This window comes from Mustelus asterias, chromosome 14, assembly GCF_964213995.1.
Source record: "Mustelus asterias chromosome 14, sMusAst1.hap1.1, whole genome shotgun sequence".
Classification (NCBI taxonomy): Eukaryota; Metazoa; Chordata; class Chondrichthyes; order Carcharhiniformes; family Triakidae; genus Mustelus; species Mustelus asterias.
The window spans coordinates 85,310,835-85,324,923 of record NC_135814.1 but is presented as its reverse complement, the minus strand read 5'-3'; the positions used below and the strand labels follow the sequence as shown (position 1 = coordinate 85,324,923).

At 41.6% G+C, this 14,089-nt stretch overlaps 1 protein-coding gene across 2 annotated transcripts in view; it reads right to left on the bottom strand.

Annotated features, from left to right (window-relative positions):
* Positions 1-14,089, bottom strand: part of LOC144503830 (diacylglycerol kinase beta-like) — a 559,892-nt gene that overhangs the window by 119,786 nt on the left and 426,017 nt on the right. The window lies entirely within an intron of this gene.

Here is a 14,089-nt window from a genome sequence, read left to right as displayed (position 1 = left end):
TGGGGTTACAGGAAAGTGCCTGGGTGAGATGCTCTGTCAGAGAGTTGGTGCAGATCTGATGGGCTGAATAGCCTCCTTTTGCACAGTAGGGATTCTATGATTCTATTCTATGATAGGCGAGTGTGTGGTAAGATCTACTTGGGTGAGATTTCATATTCGTTTGAAACCCATCCAGTTGCTCAGACTTAAAATTGGACACTTGGACTTTAAACTGAATTCAGAACGTGCACATTTTAAAAAACTGCAACTTGCATTTATGCAGCACCGCTAACGCAAGATAGACATCTGAAACATCCCACAGATACATCAACAGAAAAAAATGGATGCAATGAAAGAGATACTAAGAGGCATGAGCAAAAGCTTTGCTCAGGCTCCTGAAGTAGTTGGCAAGTATGGCAAAGGACAGCCAGATCTAATTGCACATGGCAAGGTCAAGTCAGATGTGCTAATGAATGGCTAAATCAATGGTACACTAAATACATTCAAAATCTGCACTCTCTGATTTGAGGAAATGGAGATGGGGCTGTACCCATGGCAACAATTGGGATGGGAGTAAAGGAATTGCTGAGACAACATCAATTAGAGATGGTAAACATTGAGCACATCAATGAATGTATTCAAGAGGCTGGATATAGCACTTGGGGCGAATGGGATCAAAGGTTATGGGGAGAAAGCAGGATTAGGCTATTGAGTTGGATGATCAGCCATGATCATAATGAATGGCAGAGCAGGCTTGAAGGGCCAAGTGGCCTCCTCCTGCTCCTATCTTCTATGTTTCAACGATACTGTTGGAGTTGTGGTAAATAGTGGATCAAAAGTTTTCAGTTTATAGATATAAAGTGCAGTTGTACATAACTTCAGAGCATTCTACTAGTGGCTGCTGCAGAAGGAAGTGGTGAAAGATGTAAGGAAATGGTCGGAAATGGCCTTGTCTGTGATTGAGGCCAGGAGAAGCTGTGGGAATAGCACGAATGAAGGGATGGAGGTACAAATGAGGAGGAACGTTTATATGGCCAGAAATGTTTAAGGAGGACAGTGGATACACAGTGGGGAGGGCTGCTGAGATGGGGATGGATGTCAATGAGGATGAGGGACCGTTTTGTCTAGAAGCTGAGGGAAAATATCTCAAGATTTTAAAGGAGAGAATGATGGAAGGTGAGGTGAGGTGCTCAACTAGAAGTTTACAGAGGAGCAGGAAGAAAGACCCAAGGTGTTTTCTTGATGATAAGGGCCCCAATGTGTTTGTTAATGTGTGGAAGGTGGTAGAAAGTATAGCCAGGTGACTTCAATAAGGACACCTGTATATCAGGTTTCAGTCAAAACTATGATGCCAATGAAATCACATTAAAATCGTGGATGTAGTGAGGGCCAATTCATGTATGAACATTCTGGAAGGACATGGAACCAGGGGCAAGGATTGCTGATTCACTGACCATCCAAAGGGTAGTGGTCTTATTGAGACGGGATTTTAGGTAAACACGTTTTGGAGAGGCAAGTCTTTAAAAACTGCATAAAATGGAACTTTTAAAAACATTGCAATGCACATATGATGTTAAGAATGAGGAAATATCACACTGATGATGATAATGAGTTCTGAGCAATGTCATAAAAGTAAAAAAGATTAAAAACTCACAAGAAAATAAGCATACCAATAATTTATGATAGAGGTCTAGTGAGTTAAATAACACATATAATTTGATGTAATTGGCATGTTATCCAGCTTGCTTTATGCTTGTTGAGAACATCTGCCTGTCGGATGGCACAATGGTTAGCACTGCTGTCTCACAGCTCCAGGGTCCTGGGTTCGCTTCCCAGCTTGGGTCACTCTCGAGTAGATCTTAAATGAGTTGCAGCGTCCCACAGTCCAACACTGGAGAAACTGAAGCCATTACAGGCTCTGACCAACAACTATCTATCTGTCTCTGACTCCCATCAACTTCTGGACTGAACCCAGTGGTCTGCAATCTTAGTAATCTGTTCAAACCTATATTGAGTTTTCTACCTTCACGTCCTGCTCATCACAAGTGCATTTCCTTCCACTCTATAACATTGACTGCTTACACTATTCCCTGATCCCTTCTTCTGCTGGCATTCATTCATCAAATGCCTTAACATAGGAACATAGGAATTAGGAGCAGAAGTAGGAAGTTCAGCCCTTCAAGCCTGCTCTGCCATTCAATCAGATCATGGCTGACCTCTCCCTGGTCTCAAATCCACCTCCCCATAACTCCTTATCCTGTTTTTTTATTGGAAATATATCTATCTCCCTCTTGAAATCATTCAACGATTCAGACTCCACTGCACTAAAGGTTTATTTATTGGTCACAAGTAGGCTTACATTAACACTGCAATGAATTTACTGTGAAAATCCCCTAGTCGTCACACTCCTGCACCTGTTTGGGTACACTGAGGGTGAATTTCGCATGGCCAATGCACCTAACTAGCACGTCTTTCGGACTGGGGGAGGAAACCAGAGCACTCGGAGGAAACTCACGCGGACACAGAGAGAATGTTCAGACTCCACACAGACTGTGACCCAAGCTGTGAATTGAGCCTGGATCCCTGGAGCTGTGAGGCAGCAGTGCTAACCACTGTGCCACTGTGGAGCAGCGAGTTCTACAAATTCACCACCCTCTGCAAGAAGTAGTTCCTCCTCATCTCAGTTTTAAATCTACTGCCTTGCAACATAACCTTCAGTAATAATTCAGAGTCAGAGGAGTGGAAGAGATAGGCTGGGATACATAATCGTAGAAAATGGCTCAGATTAGGTGCAATGGAACGATTTAATAATAAAAAGGGACCTTGCTATCCCATTGACAGGGAGCTAACAGAGCTTAGCAAGGGCTGAGAGAATAAGAGTACAAGTCTTTACATGGAAAAGGATTTGGGCTGCAGCTTCAAATTCAAGTGAGGTTTCACAGAGTAGTGGAGAGGAGGCCAGGGGGAGAATAATTGATAAATGCCCTTCTGGAGCAAAGCCAGATTCATAAAATTATATTCTCCTTCTGCCTGGATCACATTAAATTCCCATCAATATTCTAAAGATCAGGTGCTTAAGCAGCTGAAATAGCCCATAGGGAGTGACTGATGCTGCCATCATAGATTCCACGGATGAAACACAATAAAAGTAAACAAAATAAATTGAAGGAGAAATAAATAGAGGAAAGCAGGACAACATTCCCAGACAGGGAGCTGAACATTAACATATAATTACAACGACAAAAGTAAAAATATGCCGAAAGTTAGACAAACTGGATTAACTACAGAAAAAACAGAACTGTCTATTCAACAACACCTACATAAACACAGGTCCACGGAAGAAACAACGCAAGCCTGAACTGGCGATAATACTCAGAAATATAGTCGTGTATAAGAATATTTTCAAGACCTTCAGTCAATTACATGAAGAAAAAGATAAAGGAGGCGATTCTCCCATCCTGCTGCGCCTCAAAGGCAGTGCAGTAGGCCGGGAGACTCGAGTGGACGCTATTTCGTGGGCTCCCCGTTAGGCGCCACGGCCTCCGCGCATTTCGGCGCCGTCAGTTCTCTTACGTAGATGTGCATCTCCATGTCTTTTGAATATTAGCGGGCCCGGGACTGAAGTCAATACTAAGAGAATAAATACAGTCAAATTATTTATAATTGCTTCAGCCTGCAAACATGTACAAATCTAAAGTTCATTCATGAATTTTATCAAAAATATTTTCGAATTCCAACAGATGATTAATAAGGTGGTTTGATGTTCTGAGGTTTTATCAGACTAGGCCCAATCATTGCAAACTTATCAGCATCCGGCAAAAACAATTACTTAATTTTAGGGGTGGCGCGGTGGCACAGTGGTTAGCATTGCTGCCTCATGGCATCAGGGACCCGGGTTCGATGCCTTGGGTGACTGTCTGTTTGGAGGTTGGACGTTCTCCCTGTTTCTGCGTGGGTTTGTTCCGGGTGCTCCGGTTTCTTTCCACAGTCTGAAAGACGCGCTGGTTAGATGGATTGGCCATGGTAAACTGCCCCATAGTGTCCCAAGATGTATACGTTAGATGTTTAGCCGTGGGAAATATGAGGATAGGTGAGAGGGCTTGTGTAAGTTACTCTGTCAGAGAGTCGGTGCTGACTCAATGGGTTGAATGGTCACTTCAGCACTGTAATTCTTCTATGATTTTAGACCTCTCTGTATAAGATGATGGCAAGGCTTTTATTGTGAGGAGAGACAAGAGAAAAAGCATGTTAAGTAGAGCTTTAATGGGATGTTCATAATTATGGAGGAGTTTGGGGAGACTCTGGGATGTGGATATGGCTCTGATCTCTCAACAGGGAGCATGGAGTAAAGAGGCCTGGCCCTCTGAACAAGGAGCAAGATGTTGGCAGGGAGTGAACCTGGGTTTTTGCAAAAGCAGCACCAAGTGTAGGCCAGAGTCACAAGAAAACCAAATATATGTGTGACTGTTGAGGGGTATCTTAGAATCTTAGAAACCCTACAGCGCAGAAAGAGGCCATTCGGCCCATCGAGTCAGCACCGACCACAATCCCATCCAGGCCCTACCCCCATATACCTACATATTTACCCACTAATCCCTCTAACCTACGCATCCCAGGACACTAAGGGCAATTTTTTTTAGCTTGGCCAATCAACCTAACCTGCACATCTTTGGACTGTGGGAGGAAACCGGAGCACCCGGAGGAAACCCACGCAGACACGAGGAGAATGTGCAAACTCCACACAGACAGTGACCCAAGCCGGGAATCGAACCCGGGTCCCTGGAGCTGTGAAGCAGCAGTGCTAACCACTGTGCTGCTGTAGGACCTTGACATGATATGGAATGTGGCTAATTGACAGGAACCACTGCAGTAACAACATTATTCAAATTAACATGTGCAGTAACAGCAATATTTAAAATAACTGCTGCCGTAACAGCATTATTTAAATTATATTTATTCTTTGATTTCTAGGTCCTTCACTGCACGCAACCGATGTCTTACAACCCACAGTTTGAGAATTACTGCAGGTAAAAGGAAAACTAAAAGATGAAATGTAACTAAACCAGATGAGAGAAATGGAAAACGTGTGACACAACTTAAGAACTGTTTGGAGTGTCTGGCTGAAATGAGCATTCTTTATGCAGACATGGAGAATGAACCACAGGCACATATTTAACCATGATAGCCATTGCGAATGGCCGTAAATTTTTGAAGGGGTAGCCAAGAAGGTAGATGAGGGCAGTGCAGTTGATGTTGTCTACATGGACTTTAGCAAGGCCTTTGACAAGGTACCGCATGGTAGGTTGTTGCATAAGGTTAAATCTCATGGGATCCAGGGTGACGTGTCTAAATGGATACAAAATTGGCTTCTTGACAGAAGCCAGAGGGTGGTTGTAGAGGGTTGTTTTTCAAACTGGAGGCCTGTGACCAGCGGCGTGCCTCAGGGATCAGTGCTGGGTCTACTGTTATTTGTCATTTGTATTAATGATTTGGATGAGAATATAGGAGGCACGGTTAGTAAGTTTGCAGATGTCACTAAGATTGGTAGCATAGTGAACAGTGAAGAATGTTATCTCCAATTGCAACGGGATCTTGATCAATTGGGCCAGTGGGCTGACGAATGGCAGATGGAGTTTAATTTAGACAAATGTGAGGTGATGCATTTTGGTAGATTGAACCAGGGCAGGACTTACTCAGTTAATGGTAGGGCCTTGGGGAGAGTTACAGAACAAAGAGATCTCGGGGTACATGTTCATAGCTCATTGAAAGTGGAGTCACAGGTGGACAGAGTGGTGAAGAAGGCATTCGGCATGCTTGGTTTCATCGGTCAGAACATTGAATACAGGAGTTGGAACGTCTTGTTGAAGTTGTACAAGACATTGGTAAGGCCACACTTGGAATACTGTGTGCAATTCTGGTCACCCTATTATAGAAAGGATATTATTAAACTAGAAAGAGTGCAGAAAAGCTTTACTAGGATGCCACTGGGACTTGATCGATTGAGTTATAAGGAAAGGCTGGATAGATTGGGACTTTTTTCTCTGGAGTGTAGGAGGCTGAGAGGTGATCTTATAGAGGTCTATAAAATAATGAGGGGCACAGATCAGCTAGATACTCAATATCTTTTCCCAAAGGTAGGGGAGTCTAAAACTAGAGGGCATACGTTTAAGGTGAGAGGGGAGAGATACAAAAGTGTCCAGAGGGGCAATTCTTTCACACAGTGGGGGTTGAGTGTCTGGAACAAGCTGCCGGAGGTAGTAGTAGAGGCGGGTACAATTTTGTCTTTTAAAAAGCATTTAGATAGTTACATGGGTACAATGGGTATCGAGGGATAGGGGTCCAATGCAGGCAATTGGGATTAGCTTAGGGGTTTTAAAAAAAAGGGCGGCATGGACAAGTTGGGCCGAAGGGCCTGTTTCCATGCTGTAAACCTCCATGACTCTATAATGGGTGGCTTGTGGTGTGTGTACAACCACAAATTTGCCTAGTAATTCATGATTACCTTAATTCTGGATGTTAGAGTACAAGATCGTGTTGACTGTAGACTTTTATATAGTAAAGGCTCTTCTGTGCATTTAAAATCAGAATCGTGTGGCTTTATTCCCTTAGTAAGTAACTGGGATTTCAAATTTCAACTACCTCATTAAAAAAAAAGTTACTGGTCCCAAACTGGATCTCAACAAATTTGGCCATCTAGTCAGGGATCATAACAATGCACAGTGGTAGATGTTTGGTATGCTTGTCTGCAAAAGGCAATTAACGCTAGCTACATTGTTCATTTCAAAACTAAGATTGATCGACTGTTAGACAAAAGGCATTAAGGGATATGGAGCACAGGTGGGTAAATGGAGTTTGGTCACAATTCAGCCATGATCTCATTGAGTGGAAGGTACAGGTTTGAAGGACTAAATGTTCCCATGTTCCTATCACCATGCTGCACCATGTACCATGTGTAGGGGCTTCAAATGTTGATTAAAGCTATGAGAGTTCGAAATTCCCTGGAGTCGTACTGAAAAGGAACATCAATTTGCATCAACGATATACACCTCATGCTGGCAGAATGTGGGAACAGATTCTATTCCCACGAGAAAGGAATTCCTAGTTCTGAGTACGTTTTGATTTGATTTGATTTATTATTGTCACATGTATTACTATACAGTGAAAAGTATTGTTTCTTACCAGCTATACAGAAAAAGCATACCGTTCATAGAGAAGGAAACGAGAGTGCAGAATGTGGTCTTACAGTCATAGCTAGGGAGTAGAGAAAGGTCAACTTAATGCAAGGTAGGTTCATTCAAAGGTCTGATGGCACCAGGGAAGAACCTGTTCTTGAATCGGTTGGTATGTGACCTCAGACTTTTGTATCTTTTTCCTGATGGAAGAAGGTGGAAGAGAGAATGTGTGGGGTGCGTGGGGTCCTTAATTATGCTGGCTGCTTTGCCGAGGCAGCGAGAAGTGTAGACAGAGTCAATGGATGGGAGGCTGGTTTGCGTGATGGTTTGGGCTACATTCATGACCTTTTGTAGTTTCTTGCAGTCTTGGGCAGAGCAGGAGCCACACCAAGCTGTGAAACAACCAGAAAGAATGCTTTCTATGGTGCGTCTGTAAAAGTTGGAGAGAGTCGTAGCTGACATGCCAAATTTCCTTAGTCTTCTGAGGAAGTAGAGGCATTGGTGGGCTTTCTTAACTATAGTGTCGGCATGGGGGTACCAGGACATGTTGTTGGTGGTCTGGACACCTAAAAACCTGAAGCTCTCGACCATCTCTACTTTGTTGATGTAGACAGGGGCATGTTCTCCACTATGATTCCTGAAGTCGATGACAATCTCCTTTTTGTTGACATTGAGGGAGAGATTATTGTCGTTGCACCAGTTCACCAGATTCTCTATCTCATTTCTGTACTCTGTCTCGTCATTGTTCGAGATCTGACCCACTATGGTGGTGTTGTCAGCAAATTTGAAAATTGAGTTAGAGGGGAATTTGGCCACACAGTCATAGATGTATAAGGAGTATAGTCGAATAACTAAATAAAGATCTGTAACCAATAATTATTTATATTTTAAACTGAACACTGCCTTAATAAGCACTGGTTCACTGATATGTTAAGAAGCAATGTGCTTCAAGATTATTTTCAATGAGGTAACTCTTTAAGGTAATGTAGAATTCAGATGAAAATATACTGAATTAATTAGTTTAGAAAAATAAAGCTAAAGTTGGAATAAATAGCAGTGTACAGAAATAGTGTAGGATGCACTACATAGTTTTCTCCTCTTAGATAACTGCATGCCAAGCACATTATCGAGATATATGTACACAAACTGAATTATAGTCTACGCCGTTCATATTTGCCATGGTTCATAAGTCTGTGCTAATGGGTGGGTACAGTCAACTTGATGTGAGGCCAGAGGTTTTGGTAATGCTTTATGTGTCAGCCTTTCATTTCAATACTTCCCAAATGGTGTGGCCACACAAATGGTGCAGACTGGCACATTCCAAAGACCAGGACTACATGCTAAGGGATGCACTAATGTTTGGGGCACCGCTGCTGAAGTGCATCAGTCTGCGTGACTCACATTGAAAATATATGGTGAATGTTACACTTACCACAATTGTATTGAAGCACCTCAGAGCACAACTTGACCTACGTAAATAGCTTAAATACCACTGCACCATTTGTGATGACCATACTGAATTATCTGTAATTTTTTTGACTGCATTGAAGCACCTGAGAGTACAACAGGATCTCTGGAAGACCTGAATATTATTGCACTTTCTGTGATGGCCATTTTGAAATGCTTGCAATGTTCTTTCAAATATTTAATGAACAAAATCTATTTTTTTCAAAAACAAATGAACAATAATTCTCTCAATTTCCACATATCTGACTCCCAATATTTACAGCACTAATGAAATTGCATTTTGTTCTATGTAGGTGTGGCAGCAAGAATAAAAACAAAATGCTAATACTGACAAAACAAAAATGTAGGGATCATTAACATACGAACAAGGAGCAGGAACAGGCCATTTGGCCCCTCGAGCCTACTCTGCCATTTACTAAGATCATGGATGATCTGATTTATCACCTCAAATCTGCATCCCGCCTATCCCCAGTAACCTATCACGCTCTTGCTAACCAAGAATCTATCCACCTTTGTCTTAAAATTAAGACTGCTTCCACTATCTTTTCAGGAAGAGTCCCATAGACTCATGACTCTCAGAGAAAACGTTTGCCTTATCTCCGTTTTAAATGGACGATTCTTTATTTTTTAATAGTGATCCTTCCCACAAGAGCAAGCATCCTCTCCATATCCACCCTGTCAAGATCCCTCAGGATCATATTGGTTTCAATTAAGTTGTCTTCTACTCTTCTAAACTCCAATGGGTAGAAGCCTAGCCTGTCTAACCTTTCCCCATAAGGCAACCCATCCATTCCAGGAATTAGTCTGCTAAACTTTCTCTGAACTGCTTTCAATGCATTTACATCCTTCCTTAAATAAGGTGACCAATATTGTACACAATACTCCAGATACGATCTCATAGTGCACTGTATAACTGAAGCATAACCTCCTTACTTTTGCATTCAATTCTCTTCGTAATAAATTATGACATTCATTCACTTAACTAATTACTTGCTGTACCTGCATAGTAGCCTTTTATGATTCATGCACGAAGATACCCAGATCCCTCTGCATCTCAGAGCTCTGCAATCTCTAACCATTCAGATAATATGCTTCTCTTTTAATTTTCCTGCCAAAATGGACAATTTCAAATTTTCCCACATTATACACCATTTATCAGAACTTTGCCCACTCACATAACCTATCTATATCATTTTGTAGCCTCTTTATGTCCTCTTCACAACTTACTTTCCTACTTTTCTTTGTGTCATCAGCAAATTTGGCAACCATACCATCCATCCCTTCATCCAAGTCATTTATATAAATTATAAACATTTGAGGTCCAAGTACTGATATATGTGGAGTACCACTTGTTACATCTTGCCAACCTGAAAAAAACCCTTTTATGCCTGTTAGCCAGCCAATCTTCTATCGATGCCAATATGTTACCCCCATACCATGAGCTTTTATTTTCCACAATGATCTTTGATGTAGCACTATATCAAATACCTTTTGGTAATCTAAGTACAGCACATACTCTGGTTCCCCTTTAGCCACAGCACATGTCATCTCCTCAAAGAACGCAAATAAGTTGGTTAAATATAATTTGCCTAAATATAATTTGCCTTTCACAAAGCCATGTTGACTCTGCCCGATTACCTTGAACTTCTTCAAGTGCTTCTTTAATATTAGCTTCAAACATTATCCCTATGACAAATGTTAAGCTAACCAGCCTGTAGTTTCCCCATCTCCCTTCCTTTATGAAAAATGGAGTTACATCCGGATCTTACAATCTAATCTGACCTTCCCCGAATCTAGGGAGCTTCGGAAAATTAACAACAATGCATCATCTATCTCATTAGACACTTCTTTTAAGGCCAGAGGATGAAGTCCATCAGGACCTGGACTTCTGTCAGCCTGCAGCTCCAACAATTTACTCAGTACCATTTCTCTGAGCTACTCACTCCTTTCCATTTCTCTGATTTTTGCTGCTTCTGGGATGTTACTTGTACCCTTTATAAGGATTATCCTACAAAATCTAAAATGCACATATCCAACCGACCGTACCCTATATGCTTGCGTAAAGGTTGCGTTTCTGAGACTACATTTTTAGCCAAAAAGTAGGGGGTCAGCCTTTACACGTGTAATATTTCTAAGTGGTTGAAGTCTATCCTCTCTCACTGTATCACTATGGTAAAGTTGCCAGATCAGAGACTGTTTCTGCTAACCCCACCCCAAAAGTAATATAAAAGGAGCCCTGTTGAATTTCTACTTACTAGATAATAACCTTCATGATGACACCAAACTTAAATTAATCAAAAACAAAAGCCACATATACAAATTTATACACAAAGTACAGAAAAAGAATACTATTTAGCAGCAGAGCATGCATCGGACATGTATTAAAATCCATAAAAATCACCCTCCTCCTTGTTTTCAAACCTAAATAACGTGTCCCAAACCACTTCTTAAAAATGCATTTATTCATGGGATGTGAGCATTGCTGGCTAGGTCACGATTTATTGCCTATCCCTACTTGCCCTTGAGAAGCAGGTAGTGAGCCACCTTCTTGGACTGCATCTTGAACTGTATCATCATATGGATCATTGGCTGCATAATTCCACAAATAATCACCTTCTATGCCAGAAAGTGCATTGAATATCCCACCAGTCCAAAGAGGTGCTGGTTAGGTTGATTGGCCATGCTAAAATTGCCCCTTAGTGTCCTGAGATGCATAGGTTAGAGGGATTAGTGGGTGGATATGGGGTAGAGCTTGGGTGGGATTGTGGTCGGTGCAGACTCGATGGGCCAAATGGCGTTTTTCTGCACTGTAGGGTATCTATGATTCTTTCTTGAATGACTTGTTGATAATTTACTTTTTGATTTCATACCAAGCCTCTACAACATGGTTAACATCAGAAACCAAATGCTACCTTCCTTGGAGAATGTCTTTCCTCCTCTGATCATCCAGTTATTCCACTTTTCCTCATGCTATCCTTGAAGGATTTGTTTAGAGAGACATTCAATGTTTAAACAAGGTTGTTTAGACAACCAGGAATCAGTGCAAATTAGCGAACAAACCTCAGCAACAACATCATCAACAAGGTGCGATCTGTACATGTCCTATGGGAAGAAGCTTTTCTTTACGTTAATCCTCCTGGCCGGAAACTCCCAACTTTCCCCAGCCATATTTTCCAGCCACCTTCATCGATCCATCCTTTATTGTGAATGTGGGTGACTACTACTTTTGGGAACTGTTTTTGGGAGGATTTTTCTCTTGAGCATTATCATCGTCTTAAGCTTTGTCCTGTCAGACGTACACAACAGCACAACAGTAAATCTACTCTTTTTATTGCCAATTGTCTTCATGAACGCTTTTTCTCTCTCCAACTTTGCTTGCCATTTGACTGGTTAGCATGTCAAAATTCATGGGAGTCTCATCCATGTTCCCAATACAGGCCAATCTGGATTTGTTTTGTTAACGTTTGACTATAAACCAGTGAGATATACGATAAGCATTGAAGCATGGAGTCGTGGGAAATATAAGCAACACTCCCAAGAACTTTGGAGAGATATGGGAGATTGGAGGCGGCACAGTAGTTTGCAAGGATAGATTAACTGAGAGTGAGTTTTTGAGATCAGGAAGAGATGTTGGGTGGGCAAGGAGCAGGATGATAAGCTGAGCTTGAAGTAGCCATAAGGCAGCATAGGAGAGAAATTAAGTAACATCCAGTTCTCAGGTTAGGGCAGAAGCTAGACTAGGGAAGGTTTGACCTGGTGGGGAAAACAGCTTGAGGCAGCTAAAAGGATGGTCTTGATCATAATGACAAATAAATCCTTGAGCTCCTTGGCTGGTGAGGGGTGTTAGAGAGACAACTAGCAATGGAAAGTAAGTCAGGGTTTATCTATGCTCTTGAGCAATCTCTTATGTTTGAGCTAAAAGTATCTGAATACTATATTTGGTCTTCAATGTAAATTTCTCTCTATTTAAGTATGGATCAATTATAACATTTGCGCAAGTTCATTCAATCAGTTTAATCATAGGCTAAACATCATTTATATATAGCTTTATCTAAATTAATATAAATTTAATGTAATCTGCTAAGGCATAACAGTTTATATGTTTCACATTTTTCAACGGGATTTCTCCCGTATTTTATTTACATCTGAGGTATAAAACTTAACACTAGCCATTTCACAGAATCTTTACAATGCAGGAGGAGGCTATTTGGCCCAGTGATTCTGCACTGGTTCTCTGAAAGAGCATTCTACCTAGTTCCATTCTCCTGTCTTATCCCCATAACATTGCACATTTTTTCTTTCCAATTCCCTTTTGAATACCTCAATTGAACCCACCTCCACTGCCCTCTCAGGAAGTTTGTTCCAGACTCCAACCACCCTCTGGTGAAAATATTTCCCGTACATCACTTTTACTCCTTTTGCCAATTTTTGTGAATCTGTGCCCTCCAGTTCTTGATGCTGTCTTGAGTGGGAACAGTTTCTTACTATTTACCCGGTCAAATCCCCTTAGGACCTTGATAGTCTCCTCAGCCTTATTTTCTTCAAGGAAAACAGTACCAACTTCATAGAATCCCTACAGTGCAGGAAGAGGCTATATGGCCCATCAAGTCTGAACAAGATAACAATCCCACCCTGGCCCAATCCCCGCAACCCCACATATTTACCCCGCTAATCCCTCTAATCTACGCATCCCGGGACACTAAGGGAAAATTTTGCATGTCCAATCAACCTCATCCAGACATCTTTGGACTGTGGGAGGAAACTGGAAAACCCAGAGGAAACCCATGCAGACATGGAGAGAATGTGCAAACTCCACACAGAGAGTGACCCAAGCCGGATATCAAACCCAGGTCCCTGGAGCTGTGAGGCTGCAGCTATCTGCATAGCTATAGTCCCTGGAATTATTCCGGTAATTCTCCTCTGTATTCTCCCCCTAATGCCTTCACATCCTTCTTCAAGTATGGCCCCCAGAACTGGACATATTATTCCAGATGATGCCTAACTAGTGTCTTATACAAGTTCAACGTGACTTCCTTACTCTTGTACTCAATGCCTCTATTAATAAAGCTGAGGATACTATATGCTTTATTAACTGCTCTTTCAACATGCCCTGCCATCTTCAATAACATATGCACATAATCACTGAGGTCCCTTTGTTCCTGCATCTCCTTTAGAATTTCTCCCTTTATTTTGTATTGTCTCTCTGTATTCTTCCTGCCAAAATGAATCACCTCACACTTCTCTGCATTGACCTTCATCTACCATGCGTCTGATCGATCCACTAAAATATGTCTATGGCCTTTTGAAGTTCAAGACGATCCTCATCACAGTTGACAACTTCCAACCTTTGTATAATCTGCATTCTGAAAAACAACCATTTATCACTACTCTTTTTTCCTGCCACTCAGCCAATTTCTTTTCCTAGTGCCTAGGTTGCCTTTTATTCTATGAGCTAGAACTTTGTTCAAGTC